The following is a 21,060-nucleotide window of genomic DNA, read 5'->3' as shown; positions in this document are numbered from 1 at the left end:
ACCCATCCTCCCCAGTCCCTTTCCCTTTAGTAACTGTTAGTCCATTCTTGGGTTCTGTGAGTCTGCTGCTGTTTTGCTCCTTCAGTTTTTTCTTTGTTTTTATATTCCACAGATGAGTGAAATCATTTGATACTTGTCTTTCTCTGCCTGACTTATTTCACTGAGCATAATACCCTCTAGCTCCATCCATGTTCTTACAAATGGTAAGATTTGTTTGTTCTTACCTTTATTACTTCCTTCCTAATACTTTCTTTAGTTTTACTTCTAATTTCTTGAGATAGGTATTTAGACAATTGACTTTTCAGCCTTTCATGTTTTCTAATATATGTATTTTTAAAGATACAAATTCCTCCCTGAGCACAGCCTTAGCTTCAACTCACAAGTGTTGAATGTTGTGTTTCATTATCATTCATTTCAAAATGGAATTTTTTAGAAATAAACTACTTAGGTTATAAACATTTGAAGATTCCCTAGTTATTTTCAGCTATTTATTTCTAGTTTAATTCCACTGTGTTCAGAGAATATACTCTGAATGTCCTTTTACATTTTCTGATATTTATTTTATGCCCAGGATATGGTGCTTTTGAATAGAATACGTATTCTGTGCCATGGAGTATCATGTTCTCTGTGTCAGTAGGTGACATTGGTTAATCATGTTCAAATTTTCTACACCCTCACTGACTTCTTCTGCTCGTCCTATTAGTTACTGAAAGTGGTGTGTTAAAGTCTTACTATGATTATGGAGTGCTCCTAAAAGACTTACTCCTTTCTTTCAGCTTTTTCAAATTCTGCTTTATGTATATTGAAGCTATGTAATTAAATGCAGGAAAATTTAGTTTCATCTTCATAGAAAACAGACATTTTATTATTGAGAAATATTCCTCTTTATTTCTAGTAATGTTTTTGCTTGAAAATCTACCTCATTTGATCACTATGCCAGTATGCTTTTGGTTAGTGGTTGAATAATATTTATTTTTCATCTTTTTATTTTCAACCTTCTTATATTTGTGGCATCTTGTAAGCAGCATATATATATATTTAAATCCAGTATGACATTTTTGCTGTTTAAATAACATCTTTATTGAGATATAATTCACATGCCATAGAATTCACCATTTTAAAATTTAAGTTAAGTGATTTCTAGTACATCACAGAGTTTTGCAACACACAACTACCTAATTTTAGATTATTTTCATTACTCCCAAAAGAAACCCCATGCTTATTAGCAGCCATTTTACATTGCCCCCACCTGCTACCACCTAGCAAGCACTGATCTTTCTATCTCTATGGACTTGCCTATTCTGGACATTTCATATAAATAGAATCAAACACTATGTGGTATTTTGTGACTGGCTTCTTTCACTTAATGTAATGTTTTTGAGGTTCCTCATCAGGACTTCATTCTTTTTATTGACAAATCATATTCCAGAGTATAGTTATACAACATTTTGTTTATTCATTCATCCATTGATGGACATTTGGGTTGTTTCTACTTTTTGGCTGTTATGAAAAATGTGTTAGGAACATTCAGTACAAGTTTTTGTATGGACATATGTTTCTATTTCTCTTGGATATATATGTGGGAGTGAAACTACTGGGTCATATAGTAATTCTATGTTTAACATTTTGAAGAACTGCCAAACAATATTCCAAAATTACTGCACCATTTTGCAGCCTCACCAGCAATGTGTGAGATTCCCAATTTCTCCACATTCTTGTCCACACTTGTTATGGCTTATCTTGATTTAGCCATCTTACTGGGTGTGAAGTGGTATCTTATTATGTTTTTTATTTACATTTCCCTGGTGTCTAATGATATTGAAAATCTTTTCATGTGCTTGCTGCCCAGTGATATATCTTCTTTGCAGAAATATCTACAGATATTTATGTATTGGGATATTAGTCTTTTATAGTTGTAAGATTTCTTTATAAATTCTGAGTGTAAGTCCCTTATTAGGTATATGAATAGAAAATATTTTCTCCCATATTATTAACTGTCTTTTCTCTTTCTTGGGGTGTTCCTTGAATCATAAATGTTTTTAATTTTGATGAAGTCAAATTTATCTGATTTTTTTCTTTTGATTGTGACTGTGGTGTCATATGTAACAAACTATTGTCTAATGCAAAGTCATGAAGATTTATCCCATGTTTTCTTCTGAGAGTTTTATAATTTTAGACACTACATTTAGGTCAATGATCTATTCTGAGTTATTTGATTATGATATGAGGTTCAGTCCAACTTCTGATCCATGAACATGGTATGTCTTTGTATATTTTTAGATCTTCTTTTAGTTCTTTCAACATGTTTTACAATTTTTAGGGAACAAATCTTTTATTTGTTTTACTAAATTTGTTTCTATTTTATTCTTCTTGAAGTTATTGTAATTCATGAAATTGTTTTCTTAACATCATTATCAGATTATTTATTGTTAGTATATTGGAACACAATTGATTTTTGCATATTGATCTTGTATCCTACAACATTGCTGACTCATACATTAGTTTGAATAGAATTTTTTTTTTTGATGTGGATTCTTAGGATTTTTTTATATACAAGTTCATGTCATCTGCCAATACAAATAATTTATTTATTCTTTTCTAATCTGGATACATTCATTTCATTTTCTGCCTAATTGCCATGGCTAAAACCTCCAGTACATTGTTGAGTAGAAGTGGCAAGCATGCACATCCTTATCTTGTTCCCAATTTTAGGGGAAAGCACTCAGTCTTTCACCATTGAGTATGATGCTAACTGTGGATTTTTTCCCAGATGCCCTATATCAGGTTGAAGAACTTACTTCATTGATAAAAAAAAAAAAATTGCATTGATTTACTTGTGGATATTAAATAAATCCTGTATTCCTGGGATAAATCCCACTCAGTCATTGTATATCCTTTGATATGCTGCTAGAATTGGCTTGATATAATTTTATTGAGGATGTTTGCATCTATATTCCTTCTGTGACTTACATTATATATATGTTGTTATGCTTGATATTATCCTATAGGTCTCTGAAGCTCTATTTATTTTTCTTTATTCTTTTCCCTTTTTGTTCTTTATGTTATTTCAGTGGATGTAACTTCATGTTTGCCAATTCTTTCTTCTACCAGACCAAATCTACTGTTGAACCTCTTTAGTGAATTTCACATTTCAGTTGTTTTACTTTCTACTGTAGATTTTCTATTTGGTTGTTTTTAAATAATTTCTATTTCTTTATATTCCCTATTTGATGAGACACTGACCTTACAATTCTCATTAATTCTTTAGACATGAGTTATTTCTGTTCTATACACATATTTGTAATAACTGATTTAAAGTCTTTGTGTAGTAGGTCAGCATCTGGGCTCAAACAGGGATAGTTTCTATTGATTGTTTCTTTTTCTGTGTATGGGCAAAACTTACATGTTTCTTTATATGTCTTGTAATCTTTTTGTTGGATATTGGACATTTAAAATAATATTACATGGCAACTCTGGAAATCAGATTCTCCCTTTCCCCTCAGGATTTGTCAGTGTTGTTTACTGTTGGTGTTTCTGTTTGTTCAGTGACTTTCCTGGACGTATTCTCTAAAAACTTATTCTTTGTTGTGTGTGGTCACTGTTGTGTGTGAAGTCTCTGTTTGGGTAGCTTAATGCTTATCCAATTATTAGACAAAGATTTTCTTAAATGCCTTAAAAGAGTAAGTATCCCACCCTTTGCCAATGAGCTCTGCGTATGTGTTGGGTTATACCTTCAATGTTGCATTAATTTACAGTTCTGTTAATGTCTTAATTTCCTGCTTGTACAGAGCCTCAAGATTAGCCAGGGGTTAGAGATTAGGGATTTCTCAGAGATTTTCTGGGCATGAATGCAGCCCTATCCACAAGCATGACCTTCTAGATTCAAGGAATAGGTTGGAGTTTTTCAAAGTTCCCTGTGGACATTTCATTACCTACATTTTCCTTTTGTGTTTTTGGCTAGCCTCTCGTTTGGCTCTACTAGTCTTGCCAGCTGAGGCAGCTGTGATGTTAATTAATAGCTGCTGGCTGCTTTTGACAAATGCTCACTGAGCAAGCTCTAAGTCAGGTCAATTAAAAAAGGCTTATGAACAGGCTTTCCCAAGGAGCCACTGGAAAGGTCAGATAGTGATAATTCTCTGAGAATGAATGGGTTTTTTGGAGGAGCTTCAAACCTGTTCTACCCCTTCCAGTGGCTGTTCAGTGGTTGTTTCTCACAGTTTTTGTGGTTGTGAGGCTGCTGGTGTTTAGGGCTACCAGAGCTGTAGAGAGAAGGGAGTGGGAATAGAGTAAATTAAAAGCTACAAAGCTCACTGTCCTTACCAAGATTCAGCTGTTTTTCTTAAATAAATGTTCCTCATATTAGTGCAAACCTTCAGCTAATTTCCAGAGTTCTGAAAAAGTTTCATTTTGACAATTTTTGTCAGTGTTTTTTTTGTTTTTATGGAGGAATGGAATTTTTGAGGTCTTTATTCCACCATGCCACCCTGTCACCATGTTGTCCAGAGCACTGGGGAAGCTCTTTTTATAGAGTCGATAACAACACATTGCCCACACGTGTGTGGTGAGCAAGCCGACCAGTGCCGGGTGAGAATCCTGGCCACTGGAACCTTCACTTTCTCCACAAAGTCATATTCAATGATTAACACGAAAGATACCTTCAATTCTCTTGGCTCCTGTGATAAAGTCCTCTTTCTGGGTACTGGCATAGAAAGGAAATGCAATTTTATAACTTTAGTCTGGTTTGGCTTGCCAAACTTGAGACCACCAGATTCCTTTTAGGACCAGGTGTGAGGGTAAGTGTCCTGGTGCCATGAGCATCCTCTTTCTCTAGTTTTTTCTAAAGCGATGGAGAAGAGCCAGGAGGGGTAATGGGAGATTCGAGATTCAAGATACAGGATGATTCACCAGGAGATTTGGACAATTTGCTTGTACGTATATCTGTAGCCTCAGAGCTGAATCTACCCAGCAAAAATGTGCAGTGGAAATTTGGCAAATATGATCATTAATTATCTAATTTGGCTATTTACTCCAATCAAGTTAACTGGTTAACTGCCAGATTTTCACTCCACTTTGAATTGTTCAGGGACAGCAAAAGGGAAGGGGAATTAAACCATACATCGGATGCTTTTATATATAGTAGATAAAAATGTCTTTATGGAATAGATATTTGGCCTTTAAGGTACTTTACAATGAGACTCTTCTTGCATTTTCTTTGCAACATGACAGAGAAGGCACCGCGGGATTTCCGGCTCATTAACTGAGTTAGATACTGAGATTAGGCCAATTTTTCACCCCCAGGTTCCAGACATTACTCAGCTATGGCTCCAACAAGATGCATTTAATAACAATATGGAAAATTCCTGGAGAGATTGGCCATGTGCCTTTGCCTTAGAGAGAGAGTGTGGAGGCAACATTTAGTTCATTTTTAGGAATTTTATGTCCCTACTTTATTATTATTTACCCTTCTATATTCATTAATTCACTCACTCATTTGTTCATTCATTATTGAACACTGGTAATGTGCTAGGCACTGTACTAGGTATGTCAGATACAAAAATGAGTAAGACAGGATTTTGCCAAGAGGAGTTCAATGTCTAGTTACTGTAAACTGTAACTAGAGCCATAAATTAGTAGTTGTCTACTAGTAATAGTTACTAGTAATTGTAAATAGCAATGATACTGTGGTATTACCAATGCATAGTAGAGGCATGTTCTATGAACAGTGGGTGCTCAGAGTGGGGAGGATGGAGTTTATTTGGATGGATCAGAGCAGGTTTGTTTCATACAGTTCAGAGTTGAAACTGATATATGAAAAACAAATAAGATCCCTCTATCCTTTGGAGGGGTAGAGATTGGAGAGAAAATGTTTTCTGAGCATGATAACAGCACATACAAAGACACATGAAGTATGTGTTACTTAGAGAAGCTGCCAGTTCCTCACTGTGCCTGAAGCTTGGGGTTGCAGGCAGGACAGTGCTGGGGGAGTATAGGGAGGGTTTTAAAGAGGGACATTCACTTGATCATCTTTGAAAGGTCACTGTAATGGTAACTTTGAGCAGAATGGGACAAGCACAGCTCTGGAGGCAGCTGGAGATGATGGTTCAAATCCTGGGACACTTTTTTACTCTGTAGCCTTGGAGAAGTTCCCAGATGCCACCAAACGTCAAGAAAATAGGATAATAACACAATAACCTTTAAATATTGTTGACAGAATTAGAAACAACATATATAAAGTACATATACAAGAGAATCTGGAATTTGCCATTACAATTATTGTGAGATTCTGTATCAGAAAGTAAAGGGTCTCCAAGGCAGACAGCCTTGGGTGGGACCCTAGTTTTGCTTCTCACTAGCTGGGTATCTTTTGGCTCATCACCTTTCTGAGCCCATTTTCTATTGGTAGACATCCATTTATTCAATAACTATTTATTAAGGCCCCTCTGTGTGCAGCCCCATGCTAGTGATAGAGTGACACCTGTGGATAACCAGGCACAGTCTCCTCCTGAATGTACCACACTAACGTAAGGGGTCAGGACTAGAGGAAATTGTGCTTGTGTGTGTGTGTGGTGTGGGTGGGGGAGGGCAAATGGAAACTCTGTATTATCTTCTCAATTTTTCAGTAAATCTAAAAATGCTCTAAAACATAAAATCCGTAAAAAAAAAAAGGCATGGTCCCTGATCTCACAGAATTTGTACTTTTAAAATGGGAATAAGAAAACTGACTCCTAGGGAGGTTTGATGTCTAATGACAAGCTTATAAATGACTTCACACAAGGTGAATGTCTCAGAGTTGATGAATAAAAGTCTAATTCCCTCTTCCTGATTTCTACTTATCTTCATAAACATTTAAAATCTCACATATACATTCATTTACATATCCAAATATCTACTGATGATTGGCTTATTATTCTATGTGTGGTAGTATATTTGCAATTATTCTGGTTCAAGTTTACTTGTATGCCCGTGGAGGGATGGCATCTCCTCACCATATCTGCAGTTTGGTGTGGCCGAGGATCCCCTTGGTTATTGGACGTGTGTCTGCTGAGTGCAAGCTTTCAGCACCACATGCGAGTCACCACTTAACCTTTTCCTCGATGGCATATAAGCCAAAGTATATCTAGGGAAGTGGAACCACTATGAATGTTATGGGATAAGGGATTGATTTCAGGAATTAGACCTTACACAGTGGTGGGAGAAACTGGCGAAGTGAAGGTATAGAAAGGACAGTTAGAGAATTAGAGATGAAGAATCCAGCCAGTCTTCCTGAGGCACTGGTGTGGGTAGACAAGTTGGAACTTTCAGGGGGGCTCTGAGAGGACTGGTACATCCAACCACCAAGTGGGACTATGAACGGCAGCTTCGGGGGGTCATCCGTGGGAAGTTGCTGCCTGAGTGCATTGGCTATACTGCACTGGACGTGAGCCTGGGAGCACTGTTGGTCACTGGGATCCACAGTCAGGGAGATGAGCTGGAGGTGAAGCAGAGGACAGCAAAGACAAGCTGAGGTCACTGAGCATCTCTGTATTTACTGTTTCTGACCTAATGATCCAGAGAGGAACTGGGCTGTTATACTTCTGTCTTCCAAATCTTTGAATTTCCCCTTTGACCATTTTTAACCTAAAACCATACAGGAAAGGATTCTGGAAGTGAAATTTGCAATATAAAAATTTTGTTTATGTAACTATCCAGCATAGTTTATCAACTTGCCATCTACACACACCTCCTTTAACCATTACTTCCAAATAAAGACAGTAGAAAAATAATGCTTCCACCTAACATGATGAACAGCTTTCCTTATACAACCAAAAATATGCTAACTTCTCCCCAAAAGAGGATGCACAAAGTCTCATTTTATCCTTACGAACATTACTCATTTGTCTTCTAGCCTTGTCCCTCCTTGAAAATAGTAATAGTGATTACAGCCCTCATTTCTTCAACTAGCCATGTGGTCTTAGTTGGTATCAATCACTTACTTCTTCCACAGCCTAGTCCATATTCTCTTTGTTCTCCGCAAGCCCCAGGTTGTCATGGTTCCCTGCCTGCTGTGGGTCAACCAAACCATCATTCCTGAAGGCTATGTACCATATTGGTTCTGCCTAACTTGGGTTGTTATAGTTTTCAATTACCTTTTATTTTTCAATGTTTATCTTTAAATTTTTTTCTTTGAAAAATTATGTTAAAATACATATAACACAAAATTTACCATCCTGACCATTTTAAGTATACAGTTCAGTAGTATTAAATACATTCACATGGCTTAACTTTGTCACAGGACACGGGAGTCCTAAGAGGTGCCCCAGAAGATGCCCTGCTTCTGACGTATTCTCCTTTGCCCTCCTTGTGTAGTAGCCTCCTGGTATCCACTGGATCAATCGCCAGAGCTGGTTCAGTAAGCCCCTTCTCTTCCTGTTGGTTCACTGGCAGAGGAACCCAAAGCAGCATCCAGGTCTTACCCTCAGGTTCCAGTCGAACAGAACCATGACTGTGTTTCCTGATAGAAACAAAGACCTCTAGACTAATAGACTCCAAAATCATGGGGCAACAAAAATTTTGCTGGTGGATCATTAAGTGTAATCATGAGAGGATCCACTCCCTTTTCCACCCCTTGATTCCCAGACACTTCAATCTGTGCTAGGGGAGAAACAGTACCATGTACTGATCTAGAGGATGTACCACATTCTGGAGTTCCAAAAAATGTTATCACCCTGCAGCTGGCACTACAACTGAGCCTTCAAAAGGCTGTTCCACCGCTCAATAGGTCAAGCCTTTTAGGATGATAGATGAGTGCCGGAACGGCCAGCAATCCCTGAGACAATGGATGAAGGATTACTCCACACCTTACTTTACAGCCAGAGAAGAGAAGGCGAGGGGGTCAGCGCTCAGAGGGGAAGATTCTTTTCCTCTGTTTGCACTCATATTTATTGTGTGTTTTCAAAGTTTTACGTCATGATTAAAAATACCACAGGTGCAGATCACCAGAGTGCAGAAAGTTACAGGATATGATTAATCTTAAACCTTTCATACAATCAAAGGTTTTCATGTGTTGATTATTATCAGAGACACAAAGCAGAGCTCTACGTGTGCTACGTGCTTGGTTAAACTAGAACTATACTCTGCAAAAACAGCATTTGTGTAAACACCTTCAGGCCGCTGGGAACATTGGGACCAGGCGACTCTTGCGGCTCCCCAATGATAAAGTCTTTATGCAGACCCGGGCATTCCAAGGGCCTACGCCCCATCCTGTAGTCCCATGACACCCTCTGGAAGTTTCTATGTATATCTTAGCAAGCTATATACTGTGCACAGCCCTGTCATTAACATTTCCATCTCCCACAGATGAGGGCATTCCATGAGCATGAGTCCACTGTTGCACTTTGTATGCTGTAAAATGAGCTACCTTTTCAGAAGCAATGCCATTCAGAATGCCATAACACTAAACAAACACCGTGTGAGTCAGTAGATGATGGCTTTGGCAGAAGCACTGCAGGCAAGAACGGAAAATCTATACGGAGAGTGTCTGTTGAGTGAGACCAAAAATGCCATCCCCGCCACAGTGGAAGAGATACAACATAATAAATATGCCACTATGTGGCTGGCTGATTCCCTCTGGGGTGATAACGTTGGTCTCATTGTTGGTCTATGCTGTAGGCTGGTCGGTACTCAGCAGGGACTGGAGGTGGATCAGCTTTGGTAAGCGGAAGCCCGCGTTGCTGAGCCCATACATGATCATCAGCCTCACTACCCTAGCCACTTTATTTATGAGTTCATTTGGCAAGGACAGGGGTGGGTGGCAAAGAGGCTGACTGACACTCACAGAATGGGTCATCTTGTCTGTGTGATTATTAAGATCTTCCTCTGCTAACGCTGCTCTTTTGCAAGCATTTATATGGCAAACAAATATCCCTATACATTGGGCCTAGCCACATACTTCTTCTGCAGATCTTCTTATCATTAATTTCTCAACCATGTTTCTTCCCTGACCATCTGGCCAAACCATTAACCACTGCCCATACATCAATATTGACACATATCTCTGGACATTTCTCCTTCCAGGCAAAAATGAACAACCAGGCACGCTGCTTGAATTCCCACCAACAGGGACAACCATTCAGATACTGTGCTTGAGAGCAAAATGGAAATGATAGCGTCAACAATGAACTTGAAGATAGACCCATAGAAATGGTTCAGTCTGAAAAAAAACAAGAAAAAAAGATTAAAAATTGATAGACCCTCAGGAACCAGCTGAAAAACTATTAAAAGTTGAACATATATATAGTTGGAGTTTCAAAAGATATGAGATTGGGGCAAAGAAAATATTTTAATAAATAAAGGTTGAAATTGTACTAAAATTTGGTGAAAGAAATAAATTGACAGACTGAAGAAGCTCAGCAAACCCTAAGCAGGATAAATATGGATAAATAAGAAAACCATATCTAGGCACATAACAGCTAAGTGCCAAAAATAAAAATAAAGAGAAATATTTTGAAAGCAGCCAGAAGAAGTGACATGTTACATACAAGGGAACAAAAATTTAAATAATGTCTGATTTTTCATCAAAGACTCCTGAAGACAAATGAAATAGAACAATATCTTTAAAGTGTTAAAAGGAAAAAAAGACTTCCAATCCAGAGTTCTTTATCAAGTCAAAATAATCTTTTAAAGATGAAGACCAAGTAAAGATAGTTTCAGATAAAAGAAAACAAAGAGAATTCACTTCCAGAGAAAATATGACAAAAAGAAAATTTTCAGGCTGAAGAGAAGTGATACAAGATGGAAACTCAGACACTTAAGAAAGAATAAAGAACATCAGCAATGGTAAATATCTGTAAATATTATCAATTTGATAAGCTGGGAATTGTTTATAGATGGTTCTGTCTGATACGCTGGGACCACAAATGGACAGCTGTGTCAGTGATCCTGAAGGATCTGTGTGTTTTTCTTCTTCAGTCACCACATGTGACTGTGGAAAGGCCTTCAGAGAGTAATGGCTACTGTTTTCTTACTATGTCAGAAATATGGAATTCCCTCTTTTGTCCAGTTTTAATCTGGACTCAGGAAAGGGGGCTGTGGGAAATACAATTCCCAGCTTATCAAATTGATAATATTTACAGATATTTACCATTGCTGATGTTCTTTATTCTTTCTTAAGTATCTGAGTTTCCATCGTGTATCACTTCTCTTCAGCCTGAAAATTTTCTTTTTGTCATATTTTCTCTGGAAGTGAATTCTCTTTGTTTTCTTTTATCTGAAACTATCTTTACTTGGTCTTCATCTTTAAAAGATTATTTTGACTTGATAAAGAACTCTGGGTTGGAAATCTTTTTTTCCTTTTAACACTTTAAAGATATTGTTCTATTTCATTTGTCTTCAGGAGTCTTTGATGAAAAATCAGACATTATTTAAATTTTTGTTCCCTTGTATGTAACATGTCACTTCTTCTGGCTGCTTTCAAAATATTTCTCTTTATTTTTATTTTTGGCACTTAGCTGTTATGTGCCTAGATATGGTTTTCTTATTTATCCATATTTATCCTGCTTAGGGTTTGCTGAGCTTCTTCAGTCTGTCAATTTATTTCTTTCACCAAATTTTAGTACAATTTCAACCTTTATTTATTAAAATATTTTCTTTGCCCCAATCTCATATCTTTTGAAACTCCAACTATATATATGTTCAACTTTTAATAGTTTTTCAGCTGGTTCCTGAGGGTCTATCAATTTTTAATCTTTTTTTCTTGTTTTTTTTCAGACTGAACCATTTCTATGGGTCTATCTTCAAGTTCATTGTTGACGCTATCATTTCCATTTTGCTCTCAAGCACATAGAGTGAACTTTTAATTTCAGATACTGTATTTTTCAGTTCTAGAATTTCTATTTTGTTTTAAAAAATATTTTCTAGTTCTCTGCTTTCCTTTAAGTCGATGAACATTTTTCAAAGGTGCTTTAAAATTCAATGTCTGTTTGGTTTCTATTGATTGCTTTTTCTCTTGAGAATTGGTGACATTTCATTTGTTCTTCACATGTTGGGTATTTTTTTTTTATCCTGGATATTACAATGATTATGTTGTGGAATTCTGGATTCTGTTAATTTTTTTCACAGAATGTTGCTTTATTTTTGCTTTCTTTGCTTTAGCATTTATTAATTTGTTTGAACTTAAACTATAAATCCACTTTCAATGCTCCTAAGCCTATTGTCATTCCTGGTATATCTCTTTTAATTGCATGGCAATTATAGGTTTAGGTGTGGGTCTCTCTCCCCTATTGAAGCTTGTGAAAGGGTCTTATTCATCTTTGTGTTCTCACATATAGCTTGGTGTTACACACAGTAGACCTACCACAATGCTGAATGCATGAATGAGCTAATGAACTATGTCATCCAGGAAAAAGCCACCAAACCAGAACACTGTTACTAAGAAGACCCAGGACCTAGGAGGGAAAGCTGAGAGTCTGGTGTGTATATGTCAACTTTCACCTTCCTATGCCTGGTGTAATTTTCAGTCGTTAATCCACTACTTAGAATCTGGGCCTCACCTCCATTTAATCTTTTCCATTTAATTATTTCCTATAGAGCTCACATTATAGCAAAACCTTGTTATAATAAAATAATTAAAATAGCAGATAGTCTTTGTTCAATCATTAATTGCATTTCCATAATGTGGAAGTAATCTAAAAGGTATAAATTTGAATCACAATTCAAGCCCACAACTCAAGTCTATTTTATTCATTCATTCATTCATTCATTCAATGAACATTTGAGTACCTGTACTGTTGCAGGTGCCAGGTTCCAGAAATACAAAAATTAATAAGCACAGTTCCTGTCCTCAAGGGGTATAAGAAATATAGGAAACACAGAGGTTAGCCGTTTGCTCAGTTATTTGTAGATTCTGCAAATATTTATTGGACAGCTATTTTGTACTGGGAAGTTTGCTAGGATCTAGGGATACAACAATGAGAAGATGGACAATTCTCTGCCTTCAGGGAGCTCAAAGTTCTCTCTGGAAAACATTAACTCCAAAAGAGGTTTTCCTATATTGCAGACATTCAAGTAACAACAGTGACTTTTCGGTTTTTTGTTTTTGGCTTGGCCTATATAACATGCACTGCTAATCCATAACTTATTTGTCTCACTCTCCAAAAACTTAAATTAATCTAATTTAAAAATAAAGATTATATCATAGATTGGGTATGCTACTTATGCTTTCAAATTCACATTAAAATAAATACACAATTATTAAAATGCAAAATGACTAAATGCAAAATATCAAGTATTACATGTCCCATTCTGGGAAACGCTGCTTTAAGTGTGTTAAATGTTGTAAGAGAGACACTTATAATGTGTAAAAAGTGTAATGAGAATATAAAAGGAGTTATTAATCTTGCTTGAGTTTATAAGGGAGGCTTTGCAGAAAAATCTCCTTGAGAGAACTGACAGTATCCACTTTACTTTTTTATCCTCTGTGTTATTCAGAATAATGCCTCCCACCCAGGTTTCTACATCCTAATTAGAACTTATGAATATATTACATTACAAGGTGAAGAGGAATTAAAGTTGTAGATGGAATTCAAGTTGTTAATCCACTGGTCTTAAGATAAAGAAATTAATGCTGATAGATCTGGATGGGCCCAATGAGATCACAAAGGACCTTAAAAGCAGAGGAGAGAGACAGAAGAGTCAGTATGATTTGACATGAAAATGACTCTGCTGCTATTGTAGCTGTAAAGGGGGAGGAAGGGGCCATGAGCCAAGGAAGGCATGTGGTCTCTAGATGCTGGAAAAGGCAAGGAAACGGGCCCTCCCCTGGAGTCTACAGAATGCCGCACCACCTTACCAACACCATGAGCTTAGCCCAGTAAGACCTGTGTTGGATTTCGAGCTCACAGAACCATGAGATAGTCAGTTTATGTTGTTTTAAGTTAATTAAGTTTGTGATCGTTTGTTGTAGCAGCCACTGGAACTAATACAACCCCACAGTGCCAGATGCATTTCAGGCATTGGCTAAAAATAAACCAAACTAACTGGGGTCCCTTCCAAGATCTTTAAGGGCAAGGACTTCACCTTTTTGTCTGTTGTAGACCTAGTGCTTACAATCACACTTAGCATATAGTTGGAGCTTGACTATTTTGAGTGCATTCTGAAGGAAGGCACTATTTGAACAGGCTGATCAAGAATGGGTAGAAGGTTACTTGGCACAGAAGAGGGTGGAGGCAGGTCTTTGCAGAAGGGGGAGCTGTTTGAGCAAAGACAGGAATGTCCCTGGTGTGTTTGGAGAAATAAGTTGTCATCTGGCAGAAGACAGCATGCTCAGGGAGAATGGGAAATAAGAAATCCAGGCCAGTGTCAGGGAGCAGACCAGGAAGGGCCTTGAGCAGCATTCCAAGGAGTCTGATTTGAGTCCTGGGGCCACAGGGAGTCATGTGTCAATCTCCTTTTATATGGCATTAAAGGCAATACAGGCTTGCCCCCTCTCCCAGCTGGTTTCTTCATAACACCCACTGGGCTCTTGGGTTTCAGGGTCCTTGTAACTCATGCAGATGTTTTAAGAGAAGGCCTGACCTTGTGGGTTTGGGTTTTGGATGGGGGGTCAAGAGTCACACATGAGGGATGGCCAGATGGAGGAAGCCAGCAGACTGGAAACCCAGGGACTCTCAAGCTCCCTTGGGCTCTTTGCCTGCAGGAGCCGACAAGCTGCCAAGGTCTCCATCATAAACCCCATGCTTCATGCGTCAGCGATGTGGTCACGGAGATGCACATGGGATCGGGGGCTGGGGTGTGAGGGTTTAGGGCTGCAGGCATTGCTTCCTCTTTTCCTGTGTATTTTAGAGAGAGCTTATTTTGCTTTCTTAAAGTTATGGTGTGGAATAAAGGCACTGTAATGAGTTCCAGATGCTTTTATTTTTCTCCTTCTATAATTGGAAACAAAAATATAGCATGGTTTTTTAAATTGAAAGTGCCGGGAGGAATGATGCTTGTAGCTCCGGGGTTTTAGCTGTGACAGAGAGCCCAGCGTGAGGCTGTGGCCGTCATCGCTGCACACCAGCTCACTCACACTGCTCCCTGCAGACCCAGCTCGGGGCTTTATCTCAGAGCCTGGATGAGGTTCAACTGCCAGTTCTATTTTAAGAAACTCTAATACACAAAGCCCATAGTTGCAAAGCAGAGACAGATGAGGGTGGAGGGAGCAGCCACATATTCAAAGGATGACTGCTTTGCAGAAGGCCACAACACAGGCCGCTTTTAATTGGAGCTCCCAGGTGCACCTAAAAGTTTCCCTACACGTCATTAGTGTGTGAGAAAGGGGACAAAAAAACTTCCAGTTGAAGTGTTCCAAGTGTGAAATGCTAAGTGAAGATCATTTAAGAAACCCAAAGACTAACATCTTAAGTATCAAGTGATCTTAGGGAGAAAGAATGCTTGAATGGCTAGGGACTCATTTGTACCACACCCAGCTTCACAGGAGACCTTGAGAGCCATCATATGAAGACCTGATTTACAGCCAGACTTGGAACTGGGTGAACCTTCTGGTAAACTAGACAAAGAGCCGATCCTCAACGTGCAGGAGGCAACACCCATTCAGTTTAGACCCAAAGCCTTAGGTCGCTTTTGGGATTCTTCATTCTTCCCTTTGGCCAGTCGTTGTTGCAAAATGGAGTCGTGGGGAAGGCAGGATTCAGAGTTAGACTGTGGGAAAGCAGTTGGCCTCCACTTACAAGACATACTAATAGCAGATCGCACTCTCTCCGGGGAGATAATCTTTAACAAAAACCAGATCTCAGCCCCCCAGTCTAACAGCAGGCCAGGAAGGGAAGATAAAGTTAAATGGCTTCTCAATTCTTACGTGATTTGCACAGTACACTGGTGCTAACATGAATTTAGGACCCCGGAGCTGAAATTTAAGACTGGCCTCTTACCTTTTGTTCGTGGCAAAACAAATAGTTCAAGTCCTCTTTGATGAGAACTGACTCTCAGGGCACTCTTGGTGAGTGATAGAGACTGTCTCCTTAAAACTCACTGCCTGTTGTCCCATCGCCGTGTCCATTTTCCTCTTGCAGCCATGCAAGTAGTTAACCCTCAATACGTTGAGCTGCCATCCATCAGGTACTTCCTGTGTGCTAGCCACCTTACAGGGGTACAGGTCATTTCCATTATTACTCCCATGCTCCAGGGCCTTGCATCAGTCAGCCGTTTCCAAAGGCCACAGCTTCCCTTGCATTCTGCTCTAATAATAAGCCAGTGATGTGATCTAAAGAGAGGACTCAGTGGTTTTTAACCCTTTTGAGAATCTCACTAAGGCTGGGGCTGCACCCTGGACCTACTAAGTCAGAACCTCTGGGGTCTAAGTATCTGTGCCTTAAATCTGCTCTCTGTGATTCAGATGCATGGTGGGACTGGCAACCACTGCAGGAGCATCTTAGGGGATGTGGGGTTTAGTGGGCAGTTTGGAGAGCTGACCGCTTTCCAGGGAGCCCTCCGCCCTGCTCTGGCTGCTGGGGCCCATGTGCTGCTTCTCACTGGGCCTGTGAAAAATCATAGAGGAAACCGATGCAAAAGATATGCTCTCCATTCCTGGCAGGACTTCTGACCCTAGTCTGGCTGTTTCCTGACCTTTGGAGTTGGGCCAGTGCTCCCGAGGGGAGCCTCTGGGTCCACCTTCTTCCTCCTTACATCCTAGAGCCAAGTCTCTGCCCTGCCCTCTTTCTCCTGCTCCTGTGAGTTCTGCAGACCTGAGAGACACCCCAAGAAGTCTCCCCATCCCCCCGGGAAACAAGCAAAATCCAAATGACACAGACTTTAAAATATGGAGAAAAAGGGGAGAACACTTTAGAGTCACCCACTCCTCTCATTGGAGGGGAGCCCAACCCTGATATGTGGGGTGTTCTCAGCTCATCTTCTTCCCAATGGCTGGGATTTGTCTAGTCTCCCCATCTTCCCATTTTGTTGATGTCCCCCCTTGAGTACTGGCGGGGCCCATCCTCCCAGGGGGAGATGGAAGAGGCTGAGACTCCGCGCTGATGTGATCTTCTGGGGTTGGAGGATTCCAACCGAGACATGAACCTGCTCTTCCTGCATGGGAAAACTTATTTCAAGTCTAGGTCCCCTTAGATATGTGGAATGTGTGATTTTAAAACAAAAAGTCTTCATGGTCATTATTGTCTTCTTGGAATTTAGTTTAAAAGACTTACTAAAGATGCGCTCCCATAACATATAATGGTGATCACTATAGCATTGTTTTTACTGAGAAAACTTGGAAACAACCTAAATGGCCAATAATAGAGGACTGGGTAAATGGATCATGTCACTACTGAAAACCATGGTGTGCGTTCCTGCACTGGAACATGGAGGGTTATTTATTATACTTCAAATGACAAATGCAGGTTACAAAACGACATGGGTATTCTGATCTCATTTTTGCATCTGGGAAAATACATACCAAACTCTTAATAATCATTAGGTCTGGGTGGGGATTAAAGGTGGGTTTTATTTTCTCTTTCTTTTTTTGTCTGTATTTTCTAATTGATAATAATAAAGAATGCATAGTACTTGGCTAATTGGTACCCACCTCATGCTGCTGTTGAGTGACAGCAGGCATCTGAAAATGAGGCAGAAACCAGAGTGAGCACAGGACCTGTAGCATTTCCAGAGCCATAAAGGCCGTGCTCCCATTTGCACCTCACACCAACTCCACTTCCCACACGTCCCAACCAATACCGACATCCACAGGCATTACATGCATTACTTACCAACAAGGTCTTCGTAGTTTTCATTAGTTAGAAGGAAAACAGATGGTACTCCACAGGAGCCACATTATTTCTGAGGTTGCCTAAAATTAGAGCTGTGAATCTTCAACACAAAGTGATCCAACCCAAAAGACAGACTGAGAAATAGACACTTCTTTACTGTTGGCGTGCTCCGGGGAGGCAGTCTCCCAAGTTTGGAGCCATTGAGATAAGAGGTGTCACACAGATGGAGTCACAATCATTTATGATAAAACTAGGTTTGGAGATAATGGTTAGTTCCCTTAGTCAAGCGGCCTGATTATACCTGGGCCCTGAATGAGGTCAGATCACTGCTCTGTTACTGGTGGCAAGGAACAGCTTTAGGGGTTCCCTGGATGTCCTGCCCCATGTGACTTCAGGGTTGTAGAACTCCCTGCTGTCAGGCTGAGCCCCCCAAAGAGAGCAGGGCCTGAGTTCTCCAGTAAGTCCCCACCCCTTCCTGGGGGAGGGATACAGAGGAGAGGGGCCCAGGGGCTATTCTACAGTAAGGGTCAGCAAACTGCTCCCAAGGGCAGAATCTGGCTCTCCATCTGTGTTTGTCCATGAGTTTTATTGGAAGACAGCCCCACAGATGCATTTCTCTCTAGGGCTATTGTCATACTCCAACAGCATAGTTGAGGAGCAGTGAGAAACCGGATGGCCTGGAAAGCCACATACTGCTGACCCCGCTCTGAAGGGCGTCTCTCCAGGAAACCTGGAGGGGAGCAGCGTGTGTCTCCAGGACATTTCCAGCTCCTCTGGGACTCACTCTCACCCCTCCTTCCTCTGGCCCATCCCGCTTGCTTTCTGTTGCCAGGTTTGAGATATTAAAGTTCACTGGGGTCTGTGCCTTGGCCCCTCCACTTCCTATTCTGCATCCTTAAGATCTTCTCTTTGATGTCTCAAAGGCCTTTCGAATCACACAAGTCTCAGTCTAGAGTAACCCTGGAATTTATTGGTCCAAACCAGGGCATTCTGGGGAATAACAAATCCTGGACAAGGCTCTGAGATAATAGAGATGTACCTTGAATTGTCCTGGGAAAAATGAGAAGTATGGTCATTTTTCATGAAAATGCTAATTATCTTCTTTCCCCAAACCTGGGTTCCTCTCAAGAGTTCCCAATGGTTCTGGCGTGGCCATCCTGCCCATGGTACAAATGAATAACCCAGGACGTGTCCTTTACACCACCCTCTCCCTCACCACCACCTCCAATCATCGCCAACTCCTGCTTCCGACATCTGGGACACCTCCCGCTTCTCCCATCTCAGCTGCTGTGTCCGAGGCCAAGCCCCTCTGTTTCTTGCCAGGGCTTCTCAAGAGCCTCCTTGCTGGCCTCATGCCACTGGCTTCAGTCTCTCCTGCCTCCTCCCCACGCAGCAGCCACGCTGATTCCTTTGAAACTTCAATCCGATCAGGCCACCTCTCTGCATAAAAAACGTGGCTCCCTCAACTCCTCAGGACAGAGACTGAAGTTCGCACACTTGGACCCTAAAGCCTGCGTGGGCTACCTTCTGCACCCATCCAGTATCCTCCTTCCTTCCTGTCTTTAGGTAATGCTTGAAAGCTTCTTGTGTCTTCCTATAGACCATTCTCTGAACTAGAAGGCTCCTTCCCTTATTGGAGCGCAATTCTCTGTTTAAATCTCACTCTGTCACCATCTACACTAGGCAACTGCTATGTTATCACCTGTCACATACCCCATATCTTGACGTCCCCACACTTACCGCAGACTGTAGTTATGTGGGTGTGCTATTTGCTGACCAGCAATCTCCCCTGCTGTAAGCTGCCTGGAGATGGGGTCATATCTCTGTTCACCATTATATCTCAGCATGCAGTTCATTGCTAGCACACATCAGGCATTTAATAAATACCTGTTGAAAGAATGATGAAACAGGAAAGCAAGCCACCATGGTGTCAGAGTCTGGGGGGCTTCATAGCTGGGATGGGGACTGTGCTAGTTTTCTGGGGCTGTTTTAACAAATCACCATGAACTTGGTTGCTTATAACAACAGAGATCTCTTTCCTCACCATTCTGAAGGCCAGGAGTCTAGAATCAGATGTCAGCAGAGCCGCAGTCCCTGAAGGGCCCCTGGAGAGAACCGCTCCCAGCTTTGGAGACTGCAGGCTCTCCTGGGCTTGTGGCCTCACCACTCCTGACTCCGTCTCCACCTGCATGTCACCTTCTCCTCTCCTGTGCCAAATCTCCTCCTTGTGCTGACACTTGTGACTGCACTGGGGGTACCCCCAGATTATCCCTTCATCTCAAAACCCTCAACTTAATTACCTCTGCAAAGACTCCTTTTCCCAGTGAGGCCACACTCACAGTTCCAGGAATTTGGATGGGAACACATCCCTGGGTGGGGCTGGGGGAGATTTCCCACCTACCCTCTCCTCAGAGGCAAGTCTAACATGGGCTGTGCACGTGCACCCAGTGCAGACCCGACGGCCAAGCTGGATTCTGAGAGCGGCCCACTCAGAAGACACAAGACTAGATTTGGCTCAACAGGAGGAAAGTCAGGCAAGTCAGATGAGGACCTCCGCAGGCCCGGAAGCAGAGCAGATCTCAGTGATCACGGGGGAGAGACAGCCCCTGATGCTCCCAACCAGGGTCCAAATGAACACCGTCCTGGGCCTCTTACCCACTCTTGTCCTCCTGCCCGCAGAGATCAATTTTTTTGGGCAGAGGGCTCAGGCGAGAGCCCATTCTCACCTAAATGCTGAGGTTCACACCTGACAGGTCAGGGGCCAGGGGCCAGAACCAAGGACCCAATTTGCTGCACAGTATTGGACACAAGGCTTCATCTCAGATAGCCTCAGTTTCCCTAATTAAAAATCAAGTTATCTCTTCTCAAAGGAGCAATCAGGATGTTTTCTGTCATTTCTCATGTGTCTTGGGACAACGGTGTTAACATAAAGCATTGTATTTACGGAGTTACAAGGACTGAACCTTACTTTCAAGGCTACTTCTTATGGCTGTGAGCTCTCCAGCTGCTTTTAAAAGCAACAGCAAAAATCCAGCCTGCAGCCTCTCAGCCACCACATACCTGTGTCTTTTCATGTCTTAGGAGGTGTCCTCTTCCAACTTGTTCTTTAAGTGTACCGGAGCCATCAGCCATCTCACTGAGAGATGGTCCTCTGGTCAGGGCTGCAAAACATCTTTTAAAAGGTGGAGCTTCCTAACAAAATTAAAAGTGTACAAACACAGGGACCCGGCCAGAAATAAACACTACTGTATTTTTAGAAGGCTGGGTTCTTTCTTTTTTAGTGATGAGTCTAATTAAATTTCTATAAACCCCAGTTGTCCTTTTG

The sequence above is a fragment of the Manis pentadactyla genome, chromosome 1 (assembly GCF_030020395.1).
Source record: "Manis pentadactyla isolate mManPen7 chromosome 1, mManPen7.hap1, whole genome shotgun sequence".
Lineage (NCBI taxonomy): Eukaryota > Metazoa > Chordata > Mammalia > Pholidota > Manidae > Manis > Manis pentadactyla.
This window is presented reverse-complemented; position numbering follows the sequence as displayed.